General features: G+C 39.0%; 1 non-coding gene and 1 pseudogene across 1 annotated transcript; one reads left to right on the top strand and one right to left on the bottom strand.

The window, feature by feature from the left end:
* Positions 1–16210, top strand: part of LOC138242482 (zinc finger protein 271-like) — a 372248-nt pseudogene that overhangs the window by 17042 nt on the left and 338996 nt on the right.
* On the bottom strand, positions 8703–8785 carry trnal-uaa (transfer RNA leucine (anticodon UAA)). Its single transcript has one exon. It is a non-coding gene; the product is annotated as a tRNA-Leu (tRNA).

The raw sequence follows: 16210 nt of genomic DNA, 5'->3' as shown, positions 1-16210 counted from the left end.
GCTGCTCACAAACCAACATACTGCAGGCACCTCTAATACTGTCACTGCTTGTGGGCCACGGGTTTCTTCTGTCAGCCTACTATACCACGTTCATGCACATCTAGAAACATTACTACTTATTACTAGTATTAGTATTAGTAATGTAATTAAACATTACTGTCACGGACGTCCAAAGGGACTAACCGTGGGGAGCAAGAGAGCGGAAAAAGACCCATATGCGTAGCGGCGAGACGGGAAAAAGGCCCGGGCTCATTAGTGCAAAGAGTTCAGGAATGCCGTATGGAAACCTATTCCCTCAGGGAGCGGACGTGGGGCGCCCTGGTGCTAGGCGGGTCTCAGGACATCCGAACGTCAATGCTGAGCGAGGACAGAGTGCAAGACCCGGAAATATATAGCCCAAGGGAAAGAGAGGGACAGGAAGGACAGCAGACTGGAAACCAGGGACAGGACAGAGAAGGAGCGCCCTCTGGCTGCAGAGGGCATGACAATTACATTACTACATAAGTACAAGAGTGAAAAACTAAACGAAAGCACAACCAATTAAAAAAAACGTATTTGTCATACCCTGAAGTCGACGAGGATGGAATATGAACCCAAGCGTGCAGAGCACAGTGGATTAACAATCCATCACCTGTGCTGGACTGGACACCCTGTAGATCATCAAAAGCATATTGAGCTCCTTGGTAATGAAATTGCCGGATAAAAGCCATTTCACATCCTTTCTCAACATGCTCAGCGAGCAGGCTCAGCGCACACCGAACGAAGATGTGACAGAGTGGTGTGTCCAAGTGGATGTAAAAGGGGAGTGCTTCACGGTCGCTGTGGCTTAGTTGGTTAACGCCCCTGTCTCATACGCAGGAGATCCTGCATTCAAATTCCAGCTGTGCCTTTTTTTTTACTGCCTTCCCACACCACACCGTTTATCGTTATAGACATCACCATGCTTCTGCATTAAGTTTAATGGAAGTGTTCATTTCGTTTTTGGCACAACTTGTTATTTAAAAAAATCCACACATTGAAAAAGATAAAATGCTCATCTTTATTATCAGTGCAGAAGAATTACTGCCAGCTGGCAAGAAAATGACAACAATTTTTTTGTCTTTAGCCAAAAATCTGAATGTAGAAAAAAAGACAACGCATGTCAGTTTCTCTGGCACACTTAGTCAGGGTGTCTTTCAGTTAAACACAACATTGGTAGATCAAACACAGCCAGAAACACACTTCAAATTAATCAGATCTAAACATCACCTTCTCTAAATGTGATTGGGTTTCTTTGCACATCCTCAACCATCCTGATATCTGCAGAGATTTCAAACTTTTGGCACGCCTCAAACTACAACAAGTAAATATTTGAGTACAAAGTCAATATCACCGGGAATGTGAATATAAATGTAAACATCAATAGTATTCAATATATTGCAATTTTTTGTACATTTTAGAATATTTTAGCTGGGGTTCTTCAAATAATGAGTGTAGAAAAGCACCATTAAACACAATCAGGAGTGCAGAACATGTGATAAAAGTGTTCCTGAATTTGTCTTTCACTTAGATGTTTATAGAAAGCTCAGTATACGATCAAGCAAAGGCTCGTGTTCTGAATTCTCCTCGCATCTGATTGTCTTCAACCTTTAAATTGTACACTGTGTAGACGCGTCACTCTTCATAGCACAATTAAAGAGCCGCAGGCAAAAGTGCCTCTCAGGAGTTTAGTTCAGTGGCAGAGCACTTGCATCGCGTGTATAAGGCTTTGTTTTCTTTTGCCACTCTGGATTTCTTTTTAAACGCAATATCTTATGTTTGATTATCTTTTGTGTGACTTACCCCGTGTGTGAATTTTAGCATGACACATAAAATCGTTTGTCTGTTTTAAAGAGATGCTATTTTTAAAACAGACCAAATGAAAGACCTAGTAGCTAAATACAAGTAGAAAACACGTGAATCTAATTGAGAAAATTTGGACCGGAGAATTGTACAGTATTACTAATAGCGGCGCAAAGCTCACCGTGGTGTCGTTAAGAAGTATAGTAAAAGGCCAGTGGCGCAATGGATAACGTGGCTGACTTCGAATCAGATTTGATCCCTACCTGGCTTGTAAGGCGTTTAAACCACGCATCTCAGCGCTGTCTCTTTGCATGTGTGGTCCTACACAACCTTTCTATCGACTGGATGAGTCTCCACTACTGAGCTACTTAAACCCTGTGAAGAGGTGGTTTAAGTTAGTCTCCTACATCAGTAACATCTAATGGGCAGCAGATGTTATTTTAGGTTTGATGCAATTGAGAACAGGTTTAGTACGGAGCTGCTGACAAATTTCAGAAGCCGCATTCGTTGCGATGACCTGTTGTAGGGTCATTGCCAATCAGCCGCAAGAAAAAAAAAACATCATTTGTGCCTTTATTAAAAAAAAAAGAAAAACAGAATAGTAGTTTATGTGGTAATTTCAGGTACAATGTAAGAACTTAAGTTAACTAGTCCCACAGTAATGCGTGGGGTCCTATCAATAGAAAAAAAATACTTGTCACCCGAAAACACAACAACCACAATGCGAGAAGCCTTCCAGGAACCTCTGTAAATCACTGTACTAGTCTAACTACTACAGAAAATAAAGTTTTAAAAAATTACTTAACGGAACAACTTCAAAACAAAAAGAACGTTAAAAACAAATCTGGGAAACAACATAAACACAGAATCTAATACGAGAGCTTTTTCAAGTCTTCAGTACCCCATCATGCTCCCTTAGTCCCAGCAGACTTCTCGTCTAAGAAGATATCTCTCATCTATCTGTGTACAGATCAGCAGGGGGTCCACAGCTAATGGGAAATTAAGAAGTGACCTGCGTCAGCATGTGTGGGCTGCAAAGGAAAAAGTATAGGTTTATTCCATGCTGAAAAGGGAAGGAAACACAACGTGGACCCTTCTTCGGGTGTGATGGGGAATAAGCCCTTTACCTGTTCCTTTGATGTTAATTTAGACCGGATCTCCAGAAAATACCTAACAGACTGCAACCCACTGGATAAGGTGTTAAAGACGACTTATAAGTAGCAGCATCTAAAGTGGACAGTTGCTTTCAGTAGCTAAAGACCGACGTTGCACAAACGAGAAGGAAACAACGTTTCAGCAGTGGAGCCTTCTTTGGGTGTGATATAGAAAAAACCTTTACTTGTTTCATTCAAATTAATTTAAACCTCATCTCCAGCACCTAAACTCGTCAGTTGCTTTCAGTAGTTAAAGACTCAAGCCACAATGCTCCATGTGAGGTTCGAGCTCACAACTTCGGGATAGCTCTGCTGTGTACTGCCATATAAGTACCACGCGGTGACCAATTGCACCACTGGAACTGTACAGCACCCACTCCTCATACAGACTGACGCTGCAGAAACACAGGGTGAAACGGTTTCGGTTGTGGATCCATCTCCACATGGGGGAAAGGGACAGTAAAATAGCAAGGAAAATATAATAGAAGAAACTGAAAGAATTGTGCTCACTGCAAAGTAGGAAGGAAAGAGGTGGACGAATAGGTAAAACATCTTGGCGGATAATTAGTAACGACATTCTTAGCTGACAATCAGCAGTCGGATTTCTCTTCATGTTCCGCTGTGCAGTTTGAACAGGTTCTCCCAGATCGGTTGGTTATATGAGATCAGCTGATATAAATTAGGACTAATCAGAATCAATACAATTGATGTCTGGCGAAGGCAAATATCCTTTGTACATGATCTGGAATGTGACTGGTTAAATTTCATCACAGTTGCAACCCCTTTTATAAAGGGTGTGCACACTTACACAACCAAGGCATTGAAAGTTTTTTGTATTTATTGTTCCAAAAAATGTTCCATTTGTTTTTTTTTCTTAAATGTTGTTGATTAAAAGATCTTATTAAATGTGAAAAAATCTGATTGTGAAAAGGTCAAAATGTTAATGAAAAAATGTGTAATGTGAGGAAAGATGAATTGTGAGAGCCCCTTGACTCCTCGTGTCGTTCTGTATTTCTCTCTCATTCTGCTGGGAGTGGTGCCGTCACTTCTGGATAAAGTCTGTCAGTGGTCATTCCAGATGGGTCAGGTATAACTGCGCTTTTGCACATGTGACTTGCAAGGATACTAGGATAGTGTCTACCTTTTTCCAGAGCCCAAATGGCTCAGTTGGTAAATCATCAGACTTTTAATCCGAAGGTCCAGGGTTCACGTCCCCTTTCAGGTGGTTGTGCTTTCCATAAATCTATTATGAATGTCGTTATAAAACGGTAAGTTGTCGGTCTTGTAAACCGAAGATCTCGGGTTCGAACTCCATCTGAGCCTGTTGCGTTTACCAAGACTTTACTTAATCTATATCGTCAATTGTTTTGCAATGTAGAAATCTCTGTAATAATAAGAGAAGAACTCTCAGTAGCAGTTAATAATTCTTCGACAAAGCAACGGGCGCATTCAACACACCAGCCTCCACTGCTTGTCAGGATGGCTGAGTGGTCTTAGGTGCCAGACTCAATCATGTGTAGTGACAGTTTTATGTTATTCACAACACGGATTTACGTTCATGTTTATTAAGATGTGTAATTTGTATGCTGGTTGTATGAGAACAGTTTCTTCAAAAGTCCTGTCAATTAACAGTGAAGAGGTAGCCAACGTATGTCTTCATGAAAACTCTCTTTAAGGCGATTACAAGTGTCTTGAACAGATCTGCGTCATATTTAAAAAAAATAAGTTCACAATACGATAAAAACGGAGAAAGCACAAACTTGATATAACAAATCAAAATCAAAACCAAATCATAAAGTCAATTAAGTACCTAACTTTTGAAAACAGAGAACATTTTTTATCTACAAAAAAACATTCGTATCCATTTTTGAATTACAAAGCAGACAGAGCAGTCCCTGAATTCAAAGACCAGATTTGTTAAAATCCCTTGTACCAATATAGATTGATCTTGATCAGAACAAGACCATCAGACGTGAGGGGAATTCGGAACAGGAGCCTCTGCTTCGTTGTATATTGAGCTTATGATCAACGTCTGAGTGAAAGTTATTTATTATCTTTGATTAAAGTACACAAAAGGCACCTTCCTTTGAGTCAAACCAGCAACCTAAGGATTCCCCACTGTTTCCACAGTCCTCCGCTCTACCGACTGAGCTACCGAAGGGATGACAAGAGTTGTTTCCTCGCACATACTGCCCAATGTAGTGTCATGTTCCGGGTGATTTAAATCCCAGTTCAATATCAAGTTTCCAACTCATTTCCTTAGTCTTGTTTACCTTGAATTTAAGCCACGAACCAGGATTCTACTGTATAAATGTCCAGGAACACAAAATGTTTGATGGGGCATCAATCATTCCAGGCAGAAATTGACTTATTTTTTCTAGAGGGATCATATTAAACCTTTCATTTGGATCGAGAAGAGGATCACCATGAGATACAAAACATACCTGTCTTTTTCCTTAAAATCGAAGAATTCTTGAACTTAAGACTACAACGAACTCGGCCGTAGAAATCAGCCCGCAGCTCCTTAATTAGCCTGTTCTTAACTTCAAGGAACCCAATCCTGCGCCCTCTAGAGGTTACTGAAATAGAGGACAGACTGAAATGAAGAAATTCAGAAGCAGACTAAGCGGAACACTGGATAACATTAGAATATTACCTTTTATAGTGGGAATAAAATTGTCACGACATAATTAATTTACGCATCAGTTGCTTGGAATATCATTGTAACATTTAATTTGCTTTCCTGTCACACCACTTTTATTAATTATGAAGTTTATCAATACACGTTTATTTAAAACAATGTCATTTATTATTAATAGTTTCATTCCGTCTTTATTAGAAGCTGTATCACAGATAATGCATGTAAAGCCTTCAGTATGCGATTGTGAGTTCAGTTATCCCAGGGAGTGAAGAGAACTGAAATTAAGTAAAATGACATTTAAATAGAGTGTACAGATGCAGCCATTCAAAATGCGCGGGCGATACCGCATTATTTTGCGGTATGCTGTACGCAGTCTACCGGTAAATACCGCGAGTTACCGTAAATTCTCCTATAATACGACAAGCAAAATAATAGTATCCGGAATTTCCGCAAGGTGGAGCTAATAACGCTCAACCTCTCATGTTTGAGCTGTGGCCATCAGTCTTTAACGAAGATATTACTAATAGTAATAATAATGAATGACCTTGGACAAGCTGTAAGTGTAAACTCAAAGTATTGCCCTGGTCAACATTCTTTTTTTCATTGACCGTCTTTGTAAAAGTAACACCACAGCATTTCGCAATCACGCATTTGTTTCCAATCATGCAAAGTACAGTAATTTTTGAGAATCGATTCACCATGACTTTCACATGCTCATAAAAGAGATTGATTTAGGAACATAAACATATTACCGTATGCAAACTGTACTGTATACAGTATGTATATGTATATTTAATGTCTTAACTGTGCCCGTTTAAGTATTGAATATTCATATCTAATTTTACCACTGAAGAGAAATCTTAGTAGCTGAGCATAAAAAGAATAGGAGCATACTGCAACACGTGTGAAGGCCATAAACGATATTAATTTTGGAACATAAATATACAGTATATGGCTGGTCTCGGTACTTTAAAGAAAACATACACGAAACATGGTTTCATTATGACCAGAATCGGTCTTGAGATATTTTTAACTTGATTTACAGTATTTGAGAGGTATGTCTTAACACCGATACTACAGTGCTTAAGTACTGCTCACGTATATGTTTCTAGGTTTATATTATGCATTTCATATGGTCAAATTACTTTTGAGCAACTAATAAGAAGCGCGAAACGGTATGCGTTTTAGTTTCGTTTTGTGCTGGGACCCGTGGATTGATTAGAGATATCAAGTACATACAAGTCATTTTTTAAATGTTGTAGTTCGTCTTGAAAAAATGTTACGAGTACATCATCTATCAACAATTACACAGGTTATGTTTCCATATTGCGGATTTTGGTTACGTAATATTATTTTCTAGATTTCACGTTGTGAATATATGATTTGGGCAAACAGAGCCGCAAAGAAGTACATTATGGGTTGTTGTTTTTTTTGCAGTTTTATCTAGAACAAGCGATGCTTAAACCTTTGTCTGATTCTTGTGAAACTATCCACACGACAGTTACAGTACCTAGGAGTTGACTTCAGTGATGTCACTGATGGGATGTTTCTAAAAATCCATCCTCTGTAAAACGTCTTCTCTAGTTGTCCTGCATATGTATTCGCTAATGAAGCTGTGTGTTCTGAGCCTGGATCTCTACATTTCTGTATGAACCAGCTTAGAGGGCTAAAGACAGCTTGTGTTTAAATTGAGTGTAAGGCAATTTATGCTTCTAAAGTCATGGTCAGCATTTATTATTGTACTGTGCTGTAAACTTGTTCTGTGCCTAGTCACATTATTTTATAGCATTTTTATAGCGTTATCAAATCCGGTGGCGCTGTGTGTTAGTTTCCTGACTCCCATGTCACATGGTCTGTGATTGAAACCTGTGAAACCGGTTTAATTCGTCACAGCCAGCACTCCAGCAGAGAGTGGGTTGTACTTGTAAAGTAGAAGCAGGCGAGATTTCCAGCGAAAGACACCTCCCCCTTCTTCAGGTGTGAGGGTCTTCTGCTCAGAATGAAACGCTAAAATGTAATGTAGGCTCTGAATGGGTTCAATTATGATTTGGGCTTGATTAAGGTGGCTGCCTTTCATCTAAAACCCTACTTGAATCCTTCTAAACTAAAAATCAGTGTTAGTAAGTTCTAAATAAAGAGGTATCCAGGTAACATTGAAATCTATCCTGCTAGATTTGCAATTATTCTGAAAATTTTCATCTTGAAATAACTCATTTCTAAATACCTTTTTCACTGTTAACATCTTGCAGGAACTCTGCCACAAAATATACACTCTGACAGTTCATCCTGCTACCAACATTAAATAAAACAAATCTTAAGATTTCTATATTTATGTCTTTATTTAGTGGTTTCATTAGTGACAAAGGCTAAACTTTCTTGGGAAAATGTCTTTTATGTGTTGCGGAAAAAACTGACTTGCTTTAACAAAATATGTTTACAAATCCTTTCACCTGGCATTTTCGTAGTTAGAAATTATGGAACGCTCTGTTAAAAGCAAGGGAGTTTTTATGTCCGTTGCAGTTCTTTTGCAACATGAATATAATTATATCATTATTAAATTCTTTAGATACGCGATTCCATATTATATTCCCTATTAATCAAATTCTAAAAGTAGGCTTGTTGACTCCGGTATCTCTTTAGTTAAAAACTTCGATACTTAAAATGTTTAGGGAGAAATGGAATACTAGTGTGTATTTTTTACTTTAAAGTACCAATACCAGCCATATACTGTATGTTTAAGTTCCAAAATTAATATCGTTTATGGCCTTCACACACGTTGCAGTATGCTCCTATTCTTTTTATGCTCAGGCACTAAGATTTCCCTTCAGTGGTAAAATTCCATATAAATATTAAATACTACAACGGGCACAGTAAAGATGTTTACTGTAAATCTTTCTACGACAGACCAACGGACCACGAGTGCCCCTGTCAGTCAACCAATCACCGCAGTACCCCGCGTCATCTTGCGTCACGATGCACGACGCCGTAGCCAATTACCTCCGATACGTGTCTGTACCGCGCACTTTGAATGGCTGCATCTGTAAATCTTCAAAGTTATCTCTCACTTCAAAATATTTACAAAACTCTACCAGGAGTGGGGTTTGAACCCACGTGGACATTTGTCCATTGGATTTTAAGTCCGACACCTTAACCACTCAGCCATCCTGGTCAACAGTAGCTTTGTTTCCGTTGTTTAACATTTCAATATGATTCAACTATTTAAAAAAATAAACCAGGGCACTGTCACAGAAACGTACCCCGTTCTGCCGCGCAACAAACAGGGGTACTTAGCACTGTACTAAAGAGGAGCTGCGTTTACTGTCAGCAGACATTTCCTCATTTCAAAAGACGTTTTTGCCTGCTCTCAGCTTTTTAAAGACGGTCATAAACGCTCAAGAAGTAATTAATTTCAGTTAGAAGTCTGTTTCTTTTGTCTCCGCTCTTGATGAAGAAAAGCCGTGCGTGGGAGACTCCCTTTCTGAAGAAGTTTGCCGTCACCCTGCAAGAGAGAAGATCCATCATTCACCCAGGCAACCACTGAGACAATTAACATTAAACACGTGAAATGCGAGATGCTTTCTACCTAGGGATTTTATCGTTTCTCCTTTGTCAGAAGTGGGATTTAAACAAAGGTCTCCAGGAAAAGCTCCAACCTAAACGCAACGCCTTAGACCACCAACCATCCAACCTGTGTCTCTTATACGGAATTATATTTTATTTCTTTCTACTTGTTGAAAAAAAAAAGTGAAATCATGTAATGAGGGAAATGTCTTTTTTCATGGGAAAAACTAGTACGAGCAAATGTAAAGTTTAGAGCAGCGCTCAATAAAAACGCTTATTATGTGGATCAGTTTCTGGTTCTGCAGAAGAAATAAGAAAAGCTGAACTCAAAGCACTGTGTTGCCATTACTGCTACTCTGGCTGCAGCTGTTTTAAGATCTACTCAGCGGGCACAGAAAGTTGTATGAGGTCAGACAGGTTTGCGCTGTCTGAAAAACAGTATGCAAATTTAAACTTATTTAACTAAGATTATTTACAATATAATACATGCTCCAAAAGCGTTAATCCTGCACTGGCTGCTATTTGAAACGCCTTCATAAATGACGCATAATAGAGATTTATGCAGCTGGCTTTTATGCTTCACAATATGTTGCAATCAGGAAAATAAACCTATAAGAAATGTACAATACAAGGTCTGATCCCAAAAGTGAAAGCTGTTTTACACTGATGTCGGCCTTTTTTAGATAATCCAGATTGTAAAAATGAATGCGCCCTAGCAGATCAAAATATTACAAGAAGGCTGTAAAGCATACTCTGAATCGATCTGAATATTTAATTTCCCGGTCCGTTTAGGCTACAACAGGCAACTTTGCGCTTATCCAGCAAAGCATTTCTCAGTTTAGTGAACTACTGTACTAGTGATTTTAAGAAAACCAAGGGGCACTTGTCAGGATGGCCGAGTGGTCTAAGGCGCCAGACACAAGGGTTTATATACCCCTGTCACTTGGGTGTTATGGTCTCCGGATAGTGGCGTGGGTTTGAATCCTACTCTTGGTAGCTAATAACTCTTCTTTGTCCTGCATTTTCCCATCTTGTTGTGCTCGCTGACAGTGAGAGGAAGAGGAAAACGGATAAACCAGTTTGCGGGCACATGATGGGCAGGGAACCCAGTGGGCAAAAGACGTATAATATATGTCTATTAAACGCATACCTTAGACGTCTAAATGTGGTCCGCAATTCATCTAATGAAATTCTAATATACGTCTATTGTTATACGTCAATTATACGCCTATGATTAGATGTTCATTATACGTAAATGGTTGGAGTTCTATTATACGGATAACTTTAGAGGACTATTATACGTATATGGTTAGAGGTCTATTATACGGATAACTTTAGAGGTCTATTATTCGTATATGGTTAGAGGTCTATTATACGGATAACTTTAGAGGTCTAAATGAACGGTTTACTAAGTTTACTACACTTACTAAAATGAACGGTTTACTAAAATGAACGGTTTACTAAGCTCAAAGCTGAAATAAATGTATAAAATTTGGCTTGCATCATAGCAGTTGAGCAATAAAGTCTGTCCTAATTAAAGTGTACCCAAAGTTTGAAAGTACAACATAGAATAAGAATAATTAGAGAAACGGCAAAACGATTTTGTGTCATCCCCATTCACACTATTTTTATGTGCCATTTTTTGCTTATTCACGTACTATTTTAATCAAAATAATATTAAGAAAGATCTGTATGTATTCAGATAGTATTGTAACGCATACGGCCATCAGGGTGTGTAAGAGCTGGCTTACCAGAGCGATGACGTCGCCGCCCTTCCCTGTGATAGCAGGACTACAGCTAATGGGCTGTGGAGAGATATATCTTTGGCTCACCCGGCTGGGTCCCTGTTGAGTGATGTGGGAGTCCTGGGTTCGAGCTCCTGACGGTGGGGGGCCGGCCTAATGTGGCAAGGGCGCCTGCCTGATCCCCTGTTGTGTTACTGTATTATTATTATCATAGTTAGTCGTCAAAAGAGGATTGCTGAGATATTTGCGGATAAATACTTCAATCTTCTACGATTGAAAAACGTGTCCAAAATGGTGACCAAGAAATACTAGCAATGCATTGTGGTATATATCCCGAAAATATGCTGGGTTAGATATTTTCTCAACGTATGTGTTTATTAATGTTGTCAGTATTATGGTTGAAATTTAACATTGATAATACATCGCGGCTATGTGCCCCCTGCTAGGTGCTGATGTGCAATTTTAATGCATGCAGTTGGTAAGGATCGGTCACTGTTGTATGGTATTATATATAATGACATTATGGAATAGAATGGGGACAGGCCTGGCATCACGGGGGGACGGAGGAGTGTCGCCCCTTCAGTTTTCGCAGTAATTAATTTATTATATTTATTACTATATTTATTATACACGTGTAAATAAATTAATTACTGCGAAAATAATTTACTTCGTACACTGTGTGCCGTATACTCCCAGTTGCGGCACACACGATATATACAGTAAAAAGCCTCAGGCACTGTGTTAGATGTGTTTTCGACGTTATACTGTATATGCGTTTACTAATGTCGTCGATTTTACGGTTGCAGTTCGACATTGAGTATATGTCGCGGCGACGTATATATACGTATAGCCGTATTTTTGCCGTGAATATACGTATATTCGACGAATCAATGCCCACTGGGAAAAGCTTCGTGAACACTTTAATGTGATTAGCAGAAAGTCAAATAGGCTTTGATACTGCCTAAAGTTTGGGTTGCCTGTAATCCAGGAAAGATTTACTGCAAAGTATGCATTCAAATGTGAAAGACCGAAATATAAAACCAGAAGAAGATTTATTAAAACATATCTGTTGTCCTTGCGGTTTCTCCTTTATTTAATTAAATGTGGCATTGTGAAATCAACCTGTAGCCCTACGGAATGCAGTCACTCTCCCAGTGACAGCGGCAGGAGCACAGAGATTATATCAGAGCTCGAACAGAGAGTTCGGAAATCGAGGGAAATTGATTTACAAAACATTTTATTAAACTTTCCTATCTCCTCGGCCTTACTGAAGTATTTTAGCTTTTTTGTATATTTCTATACTTTACAGTAGTAAACTTAAACTTCTCTGTTTAGCCAGAGAAGAGAGATATAAGCGCTATAGCCCAGAGTAACCGCCAATTCCAATAACCTTAACTAAAGCAGGAAGATCAGTTTCTCCTCGAGACAGCCGTTTTCTGAACTGTAAATCTTCAACAGTGGCTGAAGACGCTGTGTCCGGGTTCAGAAGCTATACAATTCGCGTGTCCTCCCTCCTTTATTATCTTCATATACATTTCTACTCCATCAATATTACCAATGTTATCTTTACCTAGCACTAAATGTAGCTCTAAATAAATGCAAATTGTAAAATACATTTAAAAATAAATGCTATTCCATATATTGTAACTTTGTGGTATTTAGAATTTTTATCTGAGGATGCAGGGGAAAGTATTATACAACTGTGAAAGAGGCTCGAACTTTAATACAATTTCGATCAAAAGAAAACCAAAATCCGTATGATTTTACCATCAATATCACTCGATATCGACGTTCAGTTGAAAGATTTGAAGAAACTCTCATACAAGCAACTGCAGTAGCGGAGAGTTTTTATTTGAACCGATGTTCCGATATTTGCAGCTCAATAATCCATTCGTCCTCGAAAGAAGCAAAGGCAAGTATGTTTTGCGTCTCATGGTGATCCTACCGGGGTAAAGTTAGCTTGAAGTTCGAAAACGATTTTGGCACGCCTGTAGCGCTTTCACGAAATCTCTTAGAGTTACAAAAACACTTGCTTTGTGTATAAAATACATTGTGGATGATTTCTCAGACTTTACTTTTTCGTTTTTATGACATTTTTTTGACCAAGCACGAATATTCTTTTGTCCATATCTCCGCAATGGAAGCACAGAACGCCTTCAAACCAAAAGCATTTTAAAGACCACGACTTGTGGATATTTCCACAGCCTTTACATCAAACTATCGGTGAGCTAATTATCTTTTTTTAAACCTCCGGTTTTTCATCGATGCGTAATTACGCACGAACTGGAACCCGGGGGACCACTGTGTGCACACGTTCACAACGCGAGAAATACTGTTCAATACGGCTTCGTGCGAAAAACCCGTATATGACCATAGGAAGCAGAACAGCGCAGTCTCCAATTACCCAGATTGTAAGCACGGGAATAAAGCTTTGTTTGATTTCTGAAACCCTTCCTTTACATCCTGTTTTCATTCAGGTAAGGGTCAACTATATTCACAATACTACTGACAGCAGGAAGATTAAAATATTCTTTTCTCAGCAGCTTATTAAAAACAGCTCCCATGATGTTCAAACCGACTTTTTACACAGAACACTGACACAGCTTTGTGTTCTGAATCTCTTTTTCTCGTGCTTTTATTTAATGTGGCACAATGCACTGGGATAGGGATATTCTGTTCACAAACCAATAGCATTTTAACCAAAGCACCCACAATGCTGCAGGTAAGTGTTTTGCACACTAAGCAGGTCATCTGACTATTCCCAGCTTTGTTTTGGGTTATGGAACCTTTATTTTTTTATGATTTTCTGAAGATAACACTACAGGTAACACACTGGGGTAGGTGGGTCTTCTTCATGGCTCAATAGCATTTCAAATACAGCAGCCACACTGCTGAAACCAAGTCTTTTACACACCAGACAGGCCCCCGAACCTCATACAACCTTGCTGTGGCTGTGGCCCCTTTCTTTATTTTTTTATGATTTTTTGAAGATAACACTACAGGTAATACACTGGGACAGGTGGGTCGTCTTCATGGCTCAATAGCATTTCAAATACAGCACCCACACTGCTGAAACCAAGTGTTTTACACACCAGACAGGCCCCTGAACCTCGTACAACCTTGCTGTGGCTGTGGCCCCTTTCTTTAATTTTTTATAATTTTCTGAAAATTACACTACAGGTAATACACTGGGACAGGTGGGTCGTCTTCATGGCTCAATAGCATTTCAAATACAGCACCCACACTGCTGAAACCAAGTGTTTTACACACCAGACAGGCCCCCGAACCTCATACAACCTTGTGTGGCTGTGGCCCCTTTCTTTATTTTGTAATGAGTTTCTGAAGATAACACTACAGGTAATACACTGGGATAGGGGGTTGCTATTCATGAGTCAAAAGCTTCATCACAACATCTGAAAATTTTAGATTTTACATCTTTTTATTTCCCATGTTTCGTTTAGTTTTTTCCTAATTTCACATTTTAAATAAGCTATATCTGTAATCACAATGAAGGTGTGGTATGCAGCCTTGATGATGTGACTGTGTAACCATCAGGCACGAAGGAGAGAAAAACAAAAAACTCCAAAGGAGAAAAAAAATCTCTGGGGGTCCAAGGCCTGATGGTTGACCTCCCCTCCAGGTCCTGGCTGTGTATGACAAGTAGTTACTAGAAACAGTTCACATGCACAACCATGCAGATTGACACGGTGAATTCTATTTCATATATTATGTGAGACTAGATGTTAATGTTGAGTGTGTCCCATCCACTGGGTTGAGCAGTACAGGATCTTGAGTTTTGTAGGCTGGGTTCCTTGCTTCAGAAATTCAGGAGGATCCCTTGTCATGGGGGACGGAGCTCAATATCAACCAAAGGCACCGAAGAGAGAACAGTGGCAGGCATGGTGTGGAGAAAAAAAAGGGTTAGACACAGAAAAAACAATTGCAACGTGGTTGGCTACTTACCCACTTGATATCTATGTTTCTGCACCTCCTAAAGAATTAGATCACTTGGGATAAAGAAGACTACAGAGACGATGTAGAAGACTACAGCATTGTTAAATATGCTTGTAGGTATGGGGCATCCTTAAAAAGGTCTGACATATATTTCCACAATTTAGGGGCTGTGTGCCTAAATGCTCTGCTACGTGCTTGCTATTGTTAACGTAATCTGTTCATCGATCTAGACAGCATCCTACAATTACCTTAACCTTACTGTAAGAAAAGTATCACTTTGGTGTCTAGGCTGTTCTTTTTCATGAGTCTCCACTCCTGGAGATGTACATGGTACGATATTGAAAGCCAGTGGGGTTCGGACTTCGATGATGCAATTGTGTTTTATTGTTCCGGTTAGAATCCTTTTAGCACTGTGCCCTGTCTGAAGGTAGATAGGGTACTGTTTTGGAAACCTAATAATAAGAAATCACCCTAGACACACTTCTATTTGATAGAAGCCAGTTTTCTGGAGTGGAATTTCACAACGGAGTGGAATTTCTTGATTAATCTATCTTACTAGGATGGATACAATTTTATCTGGAAATCTTTCACATAAATCATGTCATGGTGACATACTGTCGATTTACATTTCTTTGCACTACTACAGTGATGTTAACAGTGTGTAGTGATCATATTTAAAAGGGACTGTGTTGTGTCATGATTAACTTTTTTACTGTTTTCACACAGACTTTGTTTGGTTTCTGGCAATAGATAACAAATGGTTTCTAGTGATTTTGTGTTCTAGTGTTTTTCATTATTGTTTGGCAAAGTGTACGAAAGTTTACTCTTACCCAAGATAAATTTTGGGGGGGATATTGAAACTTGTACTTACGTGTCTTTTGGAGGTGAATTCTGCTGAGAACACGTTGACAGTCTTCTTGAGTTTCCAGCATGTCTTTTATGTAATGCTCGGGAGTAGAGGGTGGATGCTCACTCATCAACAGTGCCTGAAATATAAAACCGTAAGAAGGGTTACGAACTGCAAAGGATCCAAGGAGTATAAATGGGTCACAGATCAAGATCTAGGTATTTGCACAATTTGCCAGATCTCTCTTAATCAAACTCCTTTTTTCTTACTTTGTGTTTTTACAGCAAGACATTATATTGTTTCTGTGCTAAATGGCAAGCTCTTTTAGGTGTTCATGGTTGTGTCTTTGTTTCTATACTATTGGAAAGAAACCTAGTTTCTATTGGAAAGAAACCTAGATGCATCCATGTCTAATCATTAATCTGACACAGTAATTCTATTTTTGAGATGCCTGTGTCATGTAATAAATTGCACAGATTATCAGTAA

Source organism: Lepisosteus oculatus, chromosome 14 (assembly GCF_040954835.1).
Source record: "Lepisosteus oculatus isolate fLepOcu1 chromosome 14, fLepOcu1.hap2, whole genome shotgun sequence".
In the NCBI taxonomy this organism is placed as follows: Eukaryota; Metazoa; Chordata; class Actinopteri; order Semionotiformes; family Lepisosteidae; genus Lepisosteus; species Lepisosteus oculatus.
This window is presented reverse-complemented; position numbering and strand designations above follow the sequence as displayed.